Consider the following 17,651-nt stretch of genomic DNA (forward strand, 5'->3'; position numbering starts at 1 on the left):
CGGACTTTCCCGGTTAACAAAATGTCAAATAAATAAATAACATTTTCTGAACTGCCCCAGCTCTGTTGTACTGCTGCCTACCTTAAATTTTTAAGGATAAATGGGCATGAATGAAGGGAAGTATACTAGGTGTTTCTTCTGTGTCATTCACTTCATGTATGTGCTTGTGCATGCATGGATGTGTCACATGTATTTTAATAGTACTGTCAGACTATGTAGCTGAATGCCTCTTATCCAGAAAACCAAATGCTGGTGACAGATAAAATCTTAGTCTCTACTAATTTCTTATCCATTTATCAAAGTACAAAGGTTACTAATTGTACAATATTCAAAATCATTCAGAGAAATAGCTATATATTAAAATTATAGCAGATTTGTAATAGTACTTTTAAAAACTTGACATTAAGAAACACATGGTATGGTTATCAAGAGTGTAAGTAGGCATTCTCAGTGTACTTAAGTGAGTATTTTTTCCCTTTTCCTTCTTCTTTTGAGCATCTAACAGAAACTTTATAAATTCAAACACAGAATATTTAGAACGGTGTAAACTAAAATTTGTGCATATAAAATGCATGAAAGGACAGAGATTAGTACAAAATGTAATAGTTAAGTATATAGTGTTAAATGTAATAACTGCCTAAAGAGATACACATACAATGAATATTCTGTCAACATTTACTGTAGATGCATTGCTTTATCAAAATGTCTCATGGGAGGTGTTTTGTTTATTGAGTATCCTAACCAAAATCCAGATACCATATGGTGAGAGAATTGGGGGCATAGCTCTCAACCTAGCATCTCCAAAACAAGGAACACTACCTCTTTCAATGTGTGACAAATGAGCAAAATGTGAGACACCCATCAACAGCTCACCAACATCATCACCTGGATAGCTTACAAGATGGAAAAAATGTGCTATTTTTCATATATAAAAAACTTATTTTGGTGGATTAATACGATTCAGCTGCTTATATCATGGATATCGGTTAAATAAATACCGAACACTGAATGCGCAACAGGTACTTTCAATATGGAACTTTAATTAATATGTATGTTTTAGGGCCTCAACTGAGGAATGTTCCTTGTAATGAGGTACACCTGAGAAGTGAATAAATATACCATAAGCAATCATGTTTTAATATTTTGCAGTTATAGCTTGCAGTGAAAAGTCCTCTAACTGCAACCGTTAGAAATGGTCTTGCTGTTACATTTCCGTTAAGCTCACTTAGAGCTTTTTTTTTTTTTCTCCTTCCTTCCTCTTCCTTACTCTGTGCCCTTGGAACTATTGGCTGACATCAGTTGTTGTGCAACTGCTAGGTCAGCAGAGTGCCTCCATCTAGAGCCTGAGGGTTAAGAATAATGATTTATACTCTAGCGGGCTCGTGGGTTCAGTGGGAAGTGAATTGAAGATTTTGGTCTTCAAAGGGAAAGCTCAAGCCAATAATTTGCAGCAACTCGCACACTCAAGAAAACCAGCTGGACACACATCGCACCCATCCAAATGTTCCAAACGCAGACACAGGAGGAAAAAAAAAACCCAAAACACGTGCACATCCTGTCACTGAAACAAAGCATCTCCAGCGACCTTGTTCAGAAGGCTGCAACAAACCCCTTGGGGCACAAACTAAGCATTTAAAAAAAAAAAACAAATTCTGAGCCCACTCATAGACAAAAATGCCCTGTCTTTCAACTCCATTCCCAAACACTAGACATCAAGCAAACATTGTTAAATAGCCCCAGAGAAGTCGGAAGATCCGATCCATGCATGGATCTGCAAAATTAGAATAAAATGGATGTAACCCATACATTTTTAAAAATTAAACATATCTAAGACAATAATCAAAACAACATATATGAGATCATTAAGTTTTAGTACTGTACTAAGGACATAAACTTAACTTTGTTAATGTATAGTAAATTATTGTAAGACTAAAGTGTTCATTTTCTTTATTTTTGAAAATGAATTACCAGATTTCTGGATTTGCTATCATATTATGACAAAAGAACAATATTTACTCAAGTCAATGTTACATATTTGTATGCCTCAGCAAATTGACAGCTAAGTAAATGGTTAACAACCATTTTCAATAAACATTTCACTCAGAGCATTTTACAATGCTTTAACATTTAGTGATTAGTCTAGACAATCTAGTATAGCTGTTTTATACAGACATTTCAAAATTAAGGTATATATTAATCTTTCATCTTTTTTTGTATTACTTCTATAAATACTTCATATATAAGAACATAAGATTTTTGTTAGTTTTAGGTGAGTAAGTGTAAAATGTACCTGTTTCAATAGATGACTTTCATAACAGAAAGGTTAGTCAGTTATATATGTATTTGTCCTTCAGTTTTTTTTCTTTGGTTCTACAGTCTTGCAGTTTTTTTTGTGTTTTTTTTCTGCAGTTCTTTTTGGTGCACTGTCCAGTCTATTGCTTCCTCTTGAGTTAAAACATTGTTGTTAGAAAGGAATTTTGTTGCTAGACCCACCGTTTCAAATATTTTTGTTCCTTCTGAAAAAAAAATTCTCAGTCTTGCTGGAAATAGTAGATGTGTTTTCAGTTGTTTCTTTTTCAGAGCTTTTATTAAAGTTAGAAATTCTCTTCTCTTAGAGACCACATTTGTGGATTAGTCATTGTCAACTCTGATTAAAGCATCTTGAAATTTAATGGCAGAGTTAGGCCAAGCATTTCTTAGTATAAGCTTTTTATCTTGTGTAGAGAAAAGTTTTATAATTATGGATCTTGGTTTATTTTTTGATGCAGAGGTATTTCCTAAAACTGTTAAATATCTGTGGGCATGCTCAATGCCACATGAAAGTGCCTCAGGTAATTTCAGTACATCAGGAATCCAAGATGCAAAAAAGTTAATTAAGTTGTCTCCTTCACTTTTCTCAGGTAGTCCATCTCATATCTGGATGTTGTTCCTCCTTATTCTGTTTTCTAAATTGTCTAATTTTTCCAGTAGATATGTATCTTGTTTTTATAAGAACTCTGGTGTTCTTCTTCCAGGATTCTAAAGTCCATGCCATTTAGTGATTGTTCCATAGCTGATATCTGTCCTTTTTGCTGCATAAGTATTTCTTGAAGTTGTTCCAGTGTTGGGAACATTTATCCTTAAAAGTTTCCAATTTGTTGTCAATCTTGTCAATTTTTAGTGATAAATCCTGGATAGTAGATAAAAATTATTGTAGTTCCTTCTTAAGACAAGAGTCCTGTGATGAGTTTTTTAAATGACTCATTCTGAAGTGCTGATGGTGTTTGTTTTCTGCTTGCTGCTTAATTTGAAAGAAAATTTTGATGTCAAGTAATAAAACGTTCTTCTGTATACGCTCCAAAGTGTAAGATGTTGATTGATAGTAGAATAATCCTCAATTTCCTCTTTATTTCTTAAAATTCCTGTCAGTAATAGTATTGAGGTAAGAGAGCTAAGAGAATGTGCTGCTACCAGTTCACCATCTTGGCCATGCCCCATCGAAAATGTTGACTTTGATGCTATGGAAGTGTGTAATTTTTCTAACACGAGTCTTGATGAACTGAGATCATACAAAGACTGACCCAATTTTGCAAAAGCTCAACCACTACATTACTGCTGGATGGCCGTCAAAGCAATCTAGTGTACCACCTGAATTGCAAGCCTGTTTTCCTTACAGAGATGAGATGCTGATGGAAGATGGCATTATTTTTAAAGGTCCTAAAATTGTTGTCCCTGCTTTCTTACAATGTGAATATATCCAGAGTTTCATCATGGTCACCAAAGTTCAGAATATACCACACAGAAGGGCAGGAGAACTAGTATTTTGGCCTTCTCTAGTAAAAGACCTTGATAAAGTACTTTCTTGTTCAGTAAGCAATAGTACTAAACCACATTTGTAAAAAGAACCACTTCACTAAGTCAAGTTCCTGAACTACATTGGTCAACAGTAGCCACTGACATATTCGAGAACAATCAGCATTACTTAATGCTGGCAGACTTTTATTCAAACTGGTTTCAGATTGATTTACTACCTAATCTAGCGTCCACTGCTATCACTAGGTTGAAACAACATTTCTCAGTCCATGGTAGTCCACACAAAGTTGTTTCTGACAATGGTACTCAATTTACTAGTCAGCTGTTTCAGAAATTTGCAAGAGAATGGGACTTGGTACATGTTACTAGTAGTCCAGAATATCCACAGTCAAATGGACTAGCTGAACGTGCAGTACAAAGTGCAAAGCAATTACTTGAGAGGTCAAAGTGTGACGATACTGATGTCTTTTTGATTTTAATCAATCTCAGAAATATACTCGGTTATGATATACTTGGCTTGCCTGCTCACAGACTTCCATCCAGGCAAACTAGAACATTGCTTATTAGTTTCAGTTTGTTGAGGCCTGAAGCCAAGAACAACAAGACAATTAGAGCCCAATTATTCAGAAAGCGTTATTTCTAGAAGTCCAGCTATGATAAATCAAGCAGATTTCTTTATCTATTGAAAGGAGGAGTGACAGTGAGGATACAAATGGAGAAAGATTTCAACTGGATTGGTCAAGTAACAGATATAGGTACCGAGCAGAGACCCTACTTCGTAGAATCTGAGGGTGTGGCATAAAGGATAAATTGCAGACATCATCTTTCTGTACCAGAATCGATATCACAGCATTGTTCCTGTGATACAGGCTCTAGATCTCAGAGCAGTCTAGGCAATGTTCCTGTTGTCGAATGTGTCTTGACTATTACTTCCATTCCTGATGATGTTCCTGATGTCCCTAAGATTGAACATTCAGCAGAGATAGTCCCAGTTGCTAGACCTGATTCTAAATTTTATGTCACATGTTTTGATTGTATTTCCAGACCTAGTATGAAATACACAGCAACCTGGACATAACTGTCTACATGCATTTAGTTCTGTATAACTGCATGACAAAGAATTATTTGTATTGATTGCATGTCAGTTATTGTCATCAATAGAGTATGACCGATTTCTCAAAGAGGCAGGATGTAGAGTAGTGTGTGTGTGCATTGTACCCTTAAGAAGTGTTCCAAGGTCAGCACATGCATATAAATAGCAAGCACATGTTAGCTACAGTGCCATTTTGAGAGTGCAGCCAAAGCGTCAGGATGTATTAGTGTAATAGCTAGCTTGTTTATAAGCTTACCTAAGTTAAAGTTATTAAGTGTCAGTCCTGACGGGTTTGTACATAATAAAGCTATTTGAACAGAACCCATAAAGACTCATCTATTTTATCATGACTAGATGTGCAACAACATACCACTTCAATACTGCATATGAAGGGGGCAGGGTGACTGTTTTGCTAGTTTCAAACTTTATGTAATTTGATGAATATTGTATTTTTAACCCTTAATTTAATTCTATATGTTACTTACTTTTTTGTTGTTTAAAAATGATAACATATGGCGTTTTGTGAAAAAAACATATCCAAATAAAGAGACAATGAAGTTAAAGTTTTGTCTCTATCTCAGAAAGTACATTTTCCACAGAGAGAACTGCAGACCCAAGAAATGGGCCATCAGAATACTCGGTAGAAGAGGAATCCATAGCGGCATTCAAAAATGAATAGTACAAGTACAAAAAAAGGCTAAGCAGGAAGGTAAAATGTTAAGGCACTTAAAAAAGTTGACTATCTGTTTATTATCTCTTTCGGCTGTCAAGCAAATATAATGTCATGAGTGAAAATGTCTTTCCTGACATGTATAACAAACACAGCTTTGTAAAAAAGATGCAAAAAAACAGTAAGAAGGTTTATCTAAATACTAGTTGTATAAAACATGCACAGGAAAATGTAGCTTGACTGCTTGAGATGCCTTTTGATGCATCAAAAGCATCTCCTTAATACTGTGATTTTCTAATGCAACTCAAGTTCACTCTTGGGTCCCCACATTGCAAAAATATGCCTGACAACTGGTTTTACCTGCAAAGCACTTTAAGAATTTCAGAGCAAAACTCAATGCAAGAGCAGATTACTTCTGTGTAGCAATCTCTGGCAGCAGATAAGGTCATAACGTTTATGTACTATCCCAATGTTAAGCTCCGCATGTCTTGTGTCACCCCTCACTTTTTATTTTTTCTCACTAGATCTACACAATACTCATCCTTTTTTATCCTCTCTAATTCAGCACTTTTTGTGGATTTCTCTTTCATAGCTAAATCAGCTAATACGGGAAGTAATGCATATCTTACTGTTTACTTTTTCCCCCTCCCTTGTCTTCCTGTCACTTACTGCACCTTTTCTAAACAATGCAATCCTGTTGAATCTATTATAGCTCTGAGATGCTACACATTTACATCAATTTCTTGTCTTTCCTTTTTTCTCCTAGTACTTAACTCCTACAAACTAGAACTCTGGCCCTGCACCAACTCCATTGTCTTTCAACTACCTCCACCACAAATTTGATCTCAAAGATGTATAGCTTCCAGAACTACTTACAATAGTCAAAGTTTTATTTGCTTATCAGCAGTCCAGAAGCATAAGCATCAGCACCCTATGTCTTTTTCATTCATCTCATCAAGCAGCATAATGGAAATATCCAAATCAGAGTCCATAGCAAAAGTTTGTTTCTTCAGCTCTCCTTCTTCTACAAAGGGAAGTCAGCTGTCAAGGACTTAAACACCATCTTACCCTGAGAAAGAGATTTAGGTTTCTGGTTCTCATTTTCAAGGAAGAAAAATGACTATGCAATGTCATATGCACAAATGCCTGACTCAGCAATCCCTATAATCATACTCAGCACCCAGACCAAACAAACATTTAGTATGGTGATCTTTGTGCAGAATATGCATCCCACAATCAAATTTTCCTCTTTTATGACACCTAGAAAACTTATGAAATACAAGAAAGAGTAGGGTCCCCAGTGGGAATACTTTTTGGCCCAATGGCAAAGGAAGAGGCACGAATAGTACAGCTGACAAATCTTGCTTGGGCTAAAGGGAAGTCTCTCTGTTGATCAGTGGCAGTGAAAAACATTGAGCAGCCTGCCTGCCCCTGTGGGAGTGGTTACTGACTTGAAACTGTAGTTTTAGTGGCCATTTTGGGTCAATTCCAAAACTCCTTCATCTTCCTCTCTTAAAACCTGGTTGCCTCGTGGTTTTGGCGTCTTTTCAGGCTTGTTGGCTGTTGGTGAAGCACCCACCAAGAGGAGAAAACGCTGAGAGAAGAAAGGAGCCACTTATGAGATTTTAAGTATTTTTCCTCTGTTTATTTGCTAAGTTTTTCTGCATAGCCGCCTATTTTGAGCATTTTTTGGCTTGTTAAACTTGATTTCTGCATTAGTAACTGTATTTAGAGCACAACCTACAGCTGTTTACTGAATTTCCTGTTTGCACTTATTTTTAAAATTGTTTTTTTCTCAAAACTTGCATTTTATCTGTCTTTGGCCTAGCACTCTTGTGTGGGGTCATTTACTGCACTGTTATAACTTGTTAATACTTGTGAACCTCTGCTATCTCTGAAAAAACAAAAAAACAAAAAAAAAATCTTGCTTTTTTCCCACTTTTCTGAGATTTAAAAAAGTTCAGTTACAGGCTTGCTGTTCTTGAACTGTTTGTAAGTTTCTGTGAGGCCATTTTTTGCTTGGGCTAAAGGGAAGTCTCTCTGTTGATCAGTGGCAGTGAAAAACATTGAGCAGCCTGCCTGCCCCTGTGGGAGTGGTTACTGACTTGAAACTGTAGTTTTATGGCCATTTTGGGTCAATTCCAAAACTCCTTCATCTTCCTCTCTTAAAACCCTCTTTTGCGTGGTTTTGCGCATTTTTGTGCATAGCGCAACAGCGGGCAGCGCTGCCTAATTGGGTTTAAACTATTTCTGGCCCCACAAAGTCTGCTCTTCACTTTTTTCCCTTAGAACTGCTCTATCTCTCAATTTAAACACCATATTCTCATTCTAAGGCCCTTCACTGGTCCAATTAAGTAATCCTACAAGTTAGCACTATTAAACCATAAGCACTACTTACTCTTATACTCTCTATGATTACCCTGTCCTCTATTGGTCCGTCTTAAATTCAGTTTCCCTATATTACTCTAGCATGTCCAAAGGTCAGTCAATGGTTTCCTCTCCAGTCCAGCTGGTGAATCTGGGAATTTTGAGGCAATGTTACAACTGTCTCATGTACACGGACAACCCTCTCCTCCTCCAAACAGGTTCAAATATATGCGAGAGATGCAACTATTTAGCCAAACTGGAGGCTGAGCTCTCTCATCTCAAAACTGGTGTAACCAGTCAGGAGGAGAAGGTAACCTCACACAGCATAATTCCAGTATCACAAAGTCCCACCACATCAGCGAACCAAACACATAAATACACAAAAACATACTCGGAGGCTCTAAATAAAAATCTACCTAAGCAACAGAGACCTCCAAAGCAGACATCCAAGCAAACGCTACCTCAAAACAAAACACGCACAACACATAGCCCACAAAGTCAGTGTGCCAAGCAGCCACAGCCCTTAAGGCTGAATAACACACCTGATACTCTTGTAATAGGTGACTCTATTGTCAGACACACTGACGTCTCGCTCACCAGGCTGAATAAAGAGAAGGTCACGGTGAGCTGCCTGTCAGGTGCTAGGATCCGCCACATAACGCAAGCACTCAGGTCACTCCAAAGCAAATACAAATATGACTCAGTCATTGTACATGCTGGTGTGAATGACCTGAGATGTACCTCCCTGGACTACATGAAAAGAGAGATAGAGGAGCTCTCTGATCATGTAGCCCAGGCTGGTATGACCCTGACCTTGAGCAGCATCTTACCCTCACCTAGAATGATGCCACAGTACAAAGACAAAATGATCGATTTTAACAATTGGCTAAAAGTTTGGTGTCATTCAAAGGGGATCCAGTGTCTGTCAGGCTGGGATGACATGCACGACAAGCCATGTTGCTTCGCTAGGGACAGCTTGCACCTGTCACCACTGGGCTTTCAGATATTGGCAAAGGCTCTTGCCACCCCCATAGTGCCTTTTTTTGGCAAGGCTCAAAAGTCAAACCCACCCCCATAGACAGCACAAGGAACATGAAAATAAGGGTAATGCTGCTAAACGCCAGAAGTCTTAACCTCAAGATGCACGCACTCGAAGCTCTCCTCAGTATGGAGAACATCGATATTTGTGCAGTGACAGAAACCTGGTTAAAGGCTCTAGAGAGCACCCCAGCACTACCAGGCTATACCTCATATCATGCTTTTCGGCCCCAAAACCCGGACTGAACCACAAAAGGAGGGGGAGAACCACAAAAGGAGGGGGAGTTTCCATATTTATCAAGGATATGCACACCTTCAGGTTAGTGGCATTGCACAAAGTATCGGAGACCATCCATGTGCAACTAACAGTGGGGCAAGACTGCTTTTCAGTTTATAGCATCCTACAGACTACCCTCTCAAAGTCAGGAATCCCACTCGGCTTTCCTGAAAACATTGGAGAACATGAAGATCTCTCCGAACACCATTATATTGGGTGACTTCAACTACCCAAACATTGACTGGGAGCAGTACTCAAGCCCCAGCACCTTAGCCCAAAGGTTCCTGGAAATTATAAACTCAAATGCTATGGAACAACTAGTCACCACTCCCACAAGAGGGGACAACATACTAGACCTGATCATTACCAACATGGGGACTCTATGCTCCACACCAGAAGTATATCCCTCATTGGTAAGATCAGACCATAAATTAATTTCACTGGATGTCCACATCCTGACCCCACCCCCAGCCCAGAAAACTACAGTGAAAAACTTCTCAAAAGCGAAATTCTCACTTCTCAAAACTGAAGTGGAATCCTTCAAGGCCCCAGGGCCAGTGGAAACTACGGCCCAAACTGCAGAATCCTATATAAACGCATTCTACGGACATCTCCAGGAATGCATGGATCATGCTATCCCAAACAAAACCAAGACCCAATCATCCAAACGCAGGCATCCAGTCTGGTGGACCCCTGCCATAAATAAACTGTACAACAGAAGGAGGAAGCTACTACATGATAGAGCAAAATCCGTAATAGGGAAGGCATCTCTGATCAGTACTAGCAAAAATTACGATCCCTCATAAAATCCTCCAAGGCCAGCTTCGAGAGAAAAATTGCACAGGACACCAAAGACAATCATAAGGCTTTTTTCAGTTATGTTAGAAACCTGGGATGCAACTCCCAGACTTGTTCTGAGTTGATTCTAAACGACAAAAATACACTGAACCCACAGACATCACCAATATCCTGGCAGACAGGTTCAGTGCAAACTTCTCCATCCCCTCCCCCCCAAAAGCGCAAGTATCTATCCCGGCAGAGGGCTGCCTCCCAAACATCTCTGATGCTCAGGTGAAGGCTGCCCTCTCCAAAGCAAAAAACACTGCTTCCATGGGACCAGATGGCGTCCCAGGTTGCATCCTACATGAACTCCAAGAGGAACTAATCCCTCAAATAAAACAGCTATACAATCTCAGCCTCACTACAGGATATGTGCCCACAGAATGGCGTACAGCAACAGTGGTCCCACTCCACAAAGGTGGAGCCTCTATGGACCCTGGAAACTATCGCCCCATAAGCCTGACTAGCTTAGTCTGCAAGGCTATGGAGAGGATCATCATGGAGCTCATAAACAAAGACATTGGGGACCTACAGACACTAGATCCTACCCAGTTCGGCTTTGTCAAGGGCAGATCCTGCCTTTTGAACCTGGTTGACTTCTTCGAAACAGTCACCAAAGCCATAGATGAAGAGAAGGTAGTCCACACAGCCTATCTGGACCTTGCAAAGGCATTTGACACAATACCCCACTCGGGCATCATAGATAAGCTATCCAGCTTAAATATAAACCCCTATGTCACAAGATGGGTCGCAAACTGGCTCAAAGACAGAACCCACAGAGTGAGAGTTGCTGGAGCCATGTCAGACTCGAAACCGGTCACAAGTGGCATCCCACAGGGTTCTGTCCTGGGATCACTCTTGTTCGGTATATACTTTTCCGAGGTACAGGCAAACGTGGGAGGGACTATGGCTCACCAAGTTTGCAGACGACTGCAAACTGGGCGCCATAATCAACTCTCCAGCTGACACAAACATCCTTCAAAAAGGTCTCACAGAGATAACTGGTGCCAGCGCCATGGTTTAAAGCTAAATGCCAAAAAATGTATAGTCATACCCTTTGGCAAAAACAATGTGCCCACAAATTACCACATAGGCGGAAACCCATTAAGTACAGAGAAAGTTATTAGGGACATGGGGACCCAAGTTGATAGCACTCTCTCCTTTGAAAACCACATTGCCAAAGTGGTTAGAAAGACATCCTACATAGCCCACCTCATCACGAAGGGTTTCACATCTAGATCAAGAGAGGTAATCGTGCCCCTTTATTCATCCCTCAGCAGGCCCATCATGGAATACAATGCCCCTTTTGGGATGTACCTTACCCGACACCTGCAGCAATTAGAAAGACCCCAAAAGTATCTCACCAAGAGGATCAAGGGTCTCAAACAGATGCCATATGCTGCTCGGTTAAAAAAACCCAGCTCTACTCAGTTGCATACCGCCTACTTCGAGGCGATCTATGCCTGACATACAAAGCTATGTCAAATCCAGAATTAATGGACATGCTCCACCTCAGAAAATCTAAATCCCTTAGACCCACACGCTCGAGGGACTTGAACCTCAGCACAGAAATAAATAGAACTTGCTGGAGTGACAGGTTCAAAACCCAGAGGCTCCCTTCACTCTGGAATAGAATTCCAGTTCATGTGAGGCAGAGCACCTCACTGAATCTCTTCAAGAAGAATCTCGATAGGTGGATGGGGGATCGTAGGTTTGTCCCAGGGATTACTCCTGTGCCACTATTAGACAGAGGCACAGTAAACTAAACCTTAAAAAGGGCACAGTATACTCAAATCAAGGGGTGGCGTAAGCCATACAGAATCGGGCTAGGCTTATAATTGCCTCAGGGCAGACAGCCTAGTATGAACCTATGAACTTATGAAGCGAGAGCTCAGGTCTTGGCTGACAACAACAAAGTTCTGAGGTACTCTGTGTCCATACTTTTCCTTTATTTACCTCTGCCTCCACTGGAATGAGGTCAGACATATGGCGTTACAGCAGGGTGCTCAGAATTTGGTATGCTGGCCAAATGTAGAGCTGGATATCCCACAGGTTATTAATACTGCAACAGTGATCATGGAAGGACATCACTGGCAAGCTTCTCAATCATGAAGCTCAGGTCACATAACTGTTATGGATTCTTCAAATGCGAGATGATACAGCGCTTCTTTAATAAACAGCTTGACCATCAGTGCTAGGTCAAGACCCTCTGCTGAAATTAAACTTCATCCATTCCCAGAGACTTAAGTGTACATAGACACAAAATAACTAATTGTGGAGTCAGTGGTGCAGCACATAGCATACTCACCATTGTTGCGAAAGGTTTCAGGTTCTGTTCCCACACTAGGTACATTGACTGTTGACACTACACTGCAGTAAAAGGGGGGTGCTACACTCCTGACTGTCTTTTGGATGAGACTTTAAACCGAGGTTGCTCAGAATGATGCTAAAATCTCACAGCACTTTTAGAAAAGAGTAGGTGAAATTCCCTGATGCCCTGGCCAAACTTCTTGTAGTATTATATACCATCTTGGATCCCCATTAAAAGAGGCTAGTAGTCTAGTGGGACTAACCCAGTTAACAAAGGATAAATAAAAATAAAATATACACAAGTTTTCTCATTTCCTCCCTTGGACTCTGACTCATGCATGAGGGCAGAATTTTCAAGATCTAAGAACATCAGATATTGAAAGCTATCTTAACTTTGGGAATTAAAGTATCATGGTGAGGCATACTTTATTAGTCAAGCTTGCTGATCACTGTGTAAGAAAGCAATGACCTAAGCAAGCAGTATGACAGAGGCTTGAAAAATGAAAAACAGATAAGCAGCAGCAGTTACGAATGTCATCATATTAGAATTAGAAGATTATGTGGTAGACATAGAATAAGCTCGCAGAGCTTGCACTTAATTATAAAAGTTAAAACATAAAGTTCTTGCTGCAATATTAATTTTGTAATTAACATATTTATCAACATGCCTGACATTAATCTCTTACCTTCCTTAATGGAAACCAAAATAAATGGTTCTTGTAAGGAGATCGTGACTAAACTGCTGTTTATAATACTGACATATGGGTCTATGTTCAACCATTGAACGGAAAAGGCATTGAATGACATGTCTCATCGAATGTGCTGTTCATCGAGGCATTCGAGTAAGATCACAATATGGTAGTGATCAGGGAATTTGCCCTTTCCCCACTGTAGTGCGATCTCAAAGTTAGTATTATATAATTAGTGTGGGGGCACAGCCCCCCCCCACATTAGTAGTTTTGCTGAACAGCATTTTCAATGTAATGCTGTTCTGCGATTTTTCCACTCAATGGCTGAACACAGACCCCTGACATACATTATATAAAACTTAGTAAGTCATTTTAACATTCAAAGAAAAGGAAATTATGTGTTATTGGTTAAGCAATGCTTCCCTTGACATTTTTAAGAAGAGGTGGTGAGGATTGAGAATGATTAATTCTGACACAAACTGTACAAATACTAATAGCATAAGTAACTGCCTCTCAATATAAAAAAGGCATAAACTGACTACAAGTGCTCAGACATTAAATGCAAGAAATCACTACCCTAAAAACAATTTAGTGGTACAGGAATTAGCTTCAACAAACTACTCATACAACTTTTAAACTCAAAATCATTGCTAACTAAATCTACAAATAGATTTACAATGGGAATGAATGTTTATGACTAAATACTGAGATACAAACTTGAGAAAGAAAATGCAGGCTTCATTCTATAACAAATCATGGCCACACTTATACTCAATTTCATGCTGGTAATGAAAATACTGATAGAAAGAGCTGCAGTACCATTATTTTTCTCCTTAAAGGTGCTGTTCTTAAGAAAAAATAACCAAAACATTAACGTCATATAAATACTACTGACATATGAAGCTCAAACCTGTGGAAATTCTAAGTTCAGATAACTGTGTCTAGCCATGGAGATCAATTTTCTTCACTATTTTTACTTGCTTCCACTTTATCAGCATCTATCACCCCAGTCACAAACACACCAGAACTCACAAAAGCACACACCTTCTCAAATGAAATTAAATACTAAACTCAAAAAAAGCAAACGGTTACAAAGACACAAATGACTGGACAGATACCTTTACACCTTGATTTAATTTTGCAAGTATAAGGCACAGTCTATTGCAGCCCACCAAAATGCTAAAAGTGAATTATTTTCATAAGAGTTGCTGGAATTAACTAGGCCAATGTCTATTCTTCAAAGAGAGCTCAGAGAACTAGAGACTTAGTGTTGGATGTGAGCAAACTGTGCATTTCAGTTACTCTGACAGTTCATAGGTGATTACTAAACTAATGACGCCAGGAGATCTTTTTAAGCCTAGTCATGTTTCCTAAGAATCAAACCTTGCACCTTATGTCGGTGTGGTAAACACCTTAACCATTATGCCAACCCCCAACCTCAAAAAGTATATACAGGCTAGGTGAGTCTTCCTTGAATGCATGCCTGCAAGTTTATAGGATCATACTTGGACAGCTGTCATTATGGACCATTTTAAGCCTAGCTAATTTCCATTAGTGAGAGTCAAACCCTGTACCACTTGTTTGTGAGGTAAATACCTTAACTATTATGCCAATACCCAACATGAATGTGTAGTCATGAGTGGCAGTAAAGCCAGACAGTCAGCCACACAATTTAATGCTTAGGAAAAACATAAAAAACAGCACATCTAAAGGGTTTCTATATACCCACGGAAGAAATTCTTGCTTGATGGGTTGAGCCGATCCCTCGGCTCCGACTTTCTCTACTTTTGGCTAAACCTTCCCCCCTCATCCCTCGAGGCAGCCCTGCTTCCCGCTTGCACCAGGCACTCCTTACCCAGATCTACGTTTGTTGACAAAGGACGTAACACCAGCATAAACAATGGTTCCCAAAAGAAGAAGAAACTTACCCACAACAAGAAAAGACCCAGGTCTAAAAAACTTTTAAATGGATAGTTCTTATACAAGGTCATCAGGCCAGGGAAGGAGGAGGGGGTGCATTCTTCTAAAGCGAGAGAAGGAGCAAGGAACATGGGCGATTGTAACAAACTATAACTACCAATATTAGTTGTCAATCTACGCCTCTCTTTCTGTGATGGTGTCAATCGCCTAGTCCCTCCTCCTGGGTGGCTCAATGGAACAAACTCTTGAGGACTGTAGAGCCTGGACTGGCTCTTGAGGACTGGAGCCAAGTCAATTTGTAATTCCCTGGGCCAGTGTGTGTTTGGCCCAGTGGCGCTGTAGGAAAATAATTAATCTAGAGCAGTCTAGCTGAAAAAGCTGTAGAAGTAGCTTAACTCTAGTTGTCTGTGCTTTGGGTTTGTGAGTAGCTGTTTTCCTGGATGGTAAATTTCACAGATGTTTTGAGAAAAAGCCATCTCCAAAAGTGATTTAAGAACACAAAGGCCTCTTTTATTATCCGCTTAACAAAAGTTGATCAGATTTTTTTAATTTTTGTTTTGAAAAATAATATCTAAGCTTCTAAAGTTTTTTTGTCTGATCATAATATATTTTAGCTTTGTTCATCTGAATGGTTGAATGTAATACAAAATCAGCTGACTTGATTTAGTTGATTTAAAAAGAGCGGAGATAGGTACATGAAGGATGGATGGATTAAGCGACTTACTCTGTAAAGAGATGGATTAGTTCTCAGGGGGAATTAAGACGAGCAGAAAAGTTCAGACGCCCTCCTGGCGAAATGAATAGCCACTGGGGAACCCTCTGTGAAAATAGATATTTCGAACAAAACAGCAGAAAAGTCAAAGGAAGAATCAAAAGACACAGCACTCAAGGGGAAGAGCACTAAATTTAAATTCCTGATGAGGAGCTTTGGTAAAGGGAGAGGATTAGTAGAAAAAGAGCTTTAAAAAACTCCCGCAGAGTCTATGCTATTCCGTATATGACGCATAATTCCTACGAAAATTATTCCGACATGAAAACTGAACTCTGACTGTGCATGAAGAGGAGCCTCTGAGAAGAAGTCCAGAACTGCCTGAACAGGGGCAGTAAAAGGATCAATATACAGGGGCCTTAGCCCAATGAAAACGTTTCCATTTGCTTGTGTAAATCCTCCTGGTAAGAGTTTGGTGGAAACTATTATGATATCTACAACACAGGTTGATGAAGCTACTAGCTCCCTGGCTAAGGAAAGAAGTGGAGCAACCATACTATTAAGTTGAGAAAGGGATTGACCCGTGAGGTTGAGAGGATTGGTGAATCAGTAGATCTGGTACTGGGTCAGATGCCACACTGGGTCTGGGGTGGCGGCTGAGGAAACCAACGCCGATGAGGTCGAGGCCACAAACTTATCGAGGCTGGTCAATTTGGCTCTCAAGAATCAAGCTTTCTGGATCACCTGAGGGATCAGAGAGAGGGATCAGAGGCATAAAAGAAGTCCCTGGGGAAGAATCCTCTGGGGCCAAGCGTCTCTCAGAGGATGGCCTGATATGGCCTGAGGCTGAAGAGCTGCTGGACATTTGCTGTTTTGGGGTAGCAAAAGGTCCTTGTATGGACGACCCCATTCAGAAAAATCTCTTCCGCTATGGATTGCTTGTATGGACTAGTGAGGTGAGAGAATGACTCTGCTCCAATCTCAGCCGCTTCTATAATGTTGGTTTTCCCAGGGGATGCGGTGTTGCTACCAAAAACCGAGAGAGATACGCCCATTGCCCACCATCTGGCGCTTTAGAGACACAGGGTAGGACTTGGTTTCGCCCTGTTTGTTGATATACCAATGGCCATTATATCACTGAGTCAAATGGTCTTTATGCCTAACAGAATATTTTTGCCCCCACAGATTTTTTTTTGGGGGGGGGTTAAATGGTGGACATTTCATACAATGAAGGACTTTGAATAAGAAACCAGGTAGTCCCCTGTAAAAAAAAACAATATTACATAATTCAGAAAGCATAAAAGAAGGCATTTTTTTTATAACAAATATATGACTTGGGTTTGATTCAAGCAGTTCTATGGTTGAGCTACGGTATTAAACAAGCCAGACTATCTCACATGAAATGAGTCAGGAATGTTTTGTATGTCTATCATTTTAGGTTGGTTAGACTGGGATATTTTGCTCGAAAAGGAATTATATGACACTATAAAGCATGTTATGGGAACAAGGACAGATGTGCTCTTATACCCCAAACTAGATGCCAAGTATCCTGGCTAAAAAAATCATTATGCAAAAAACACCAAAGTTACAAATGATTACCAAATATTTACAAACAACTGCAAGGGCTAGGCAAATGAGTAACTACAATACTTATTAATGACAATAACAACTGTCGCAATAGTGACTCATTCAGTTACCGATGACAAAGAAGGAACAGTATAATCCTGCCTGGATTCATGTTGCCATTTTTAAATGTGAAGTATGCTTTTTTATCAGGTTTCAAACTGCTGCATGATTCCATTGAGGAATTTGAAAGCTTGAAGAGGAAAATCAATTGAGCTTATTATTTTATTTATCTTGTTCACTATTTAAAATGAGGAGTGCATTGCATAACAGAATTACAAAATTTTAATGAAGATTCAAACACACTTTATGCTCTACTAAGC

The 17,651-nt window shown here is 39.6% G+C and overlaps 1 protein-coding gene across 1 annotated transcript in view; it reads right to left on the reverse strand.

Moving 5' to 3' along the window:
• The window catches only part of SYNRG (synergin gamma), a gene marked incomplete in the record, with an annotated part of 2,786,306 nt that overhangs the window by 1,562,421 nt on the left and 1,206,234 nt on the right, over window positions 1–17,651 (reverse strand).

Source organism: Protopterus annectens, chromosome 13.part0 (genome assembly GCF_019279795.1).
Source record: "Protopterus annectens isolate FY-2018-M chromosome 13.part0, PAN1.0, whole genome shotgun sequence".
Lineage (NCBI taxonomy): Eukaryota > Metazoa > Chordata > Ceratodontiformes > Protopteridae > Protopterus > Protopterus annectens.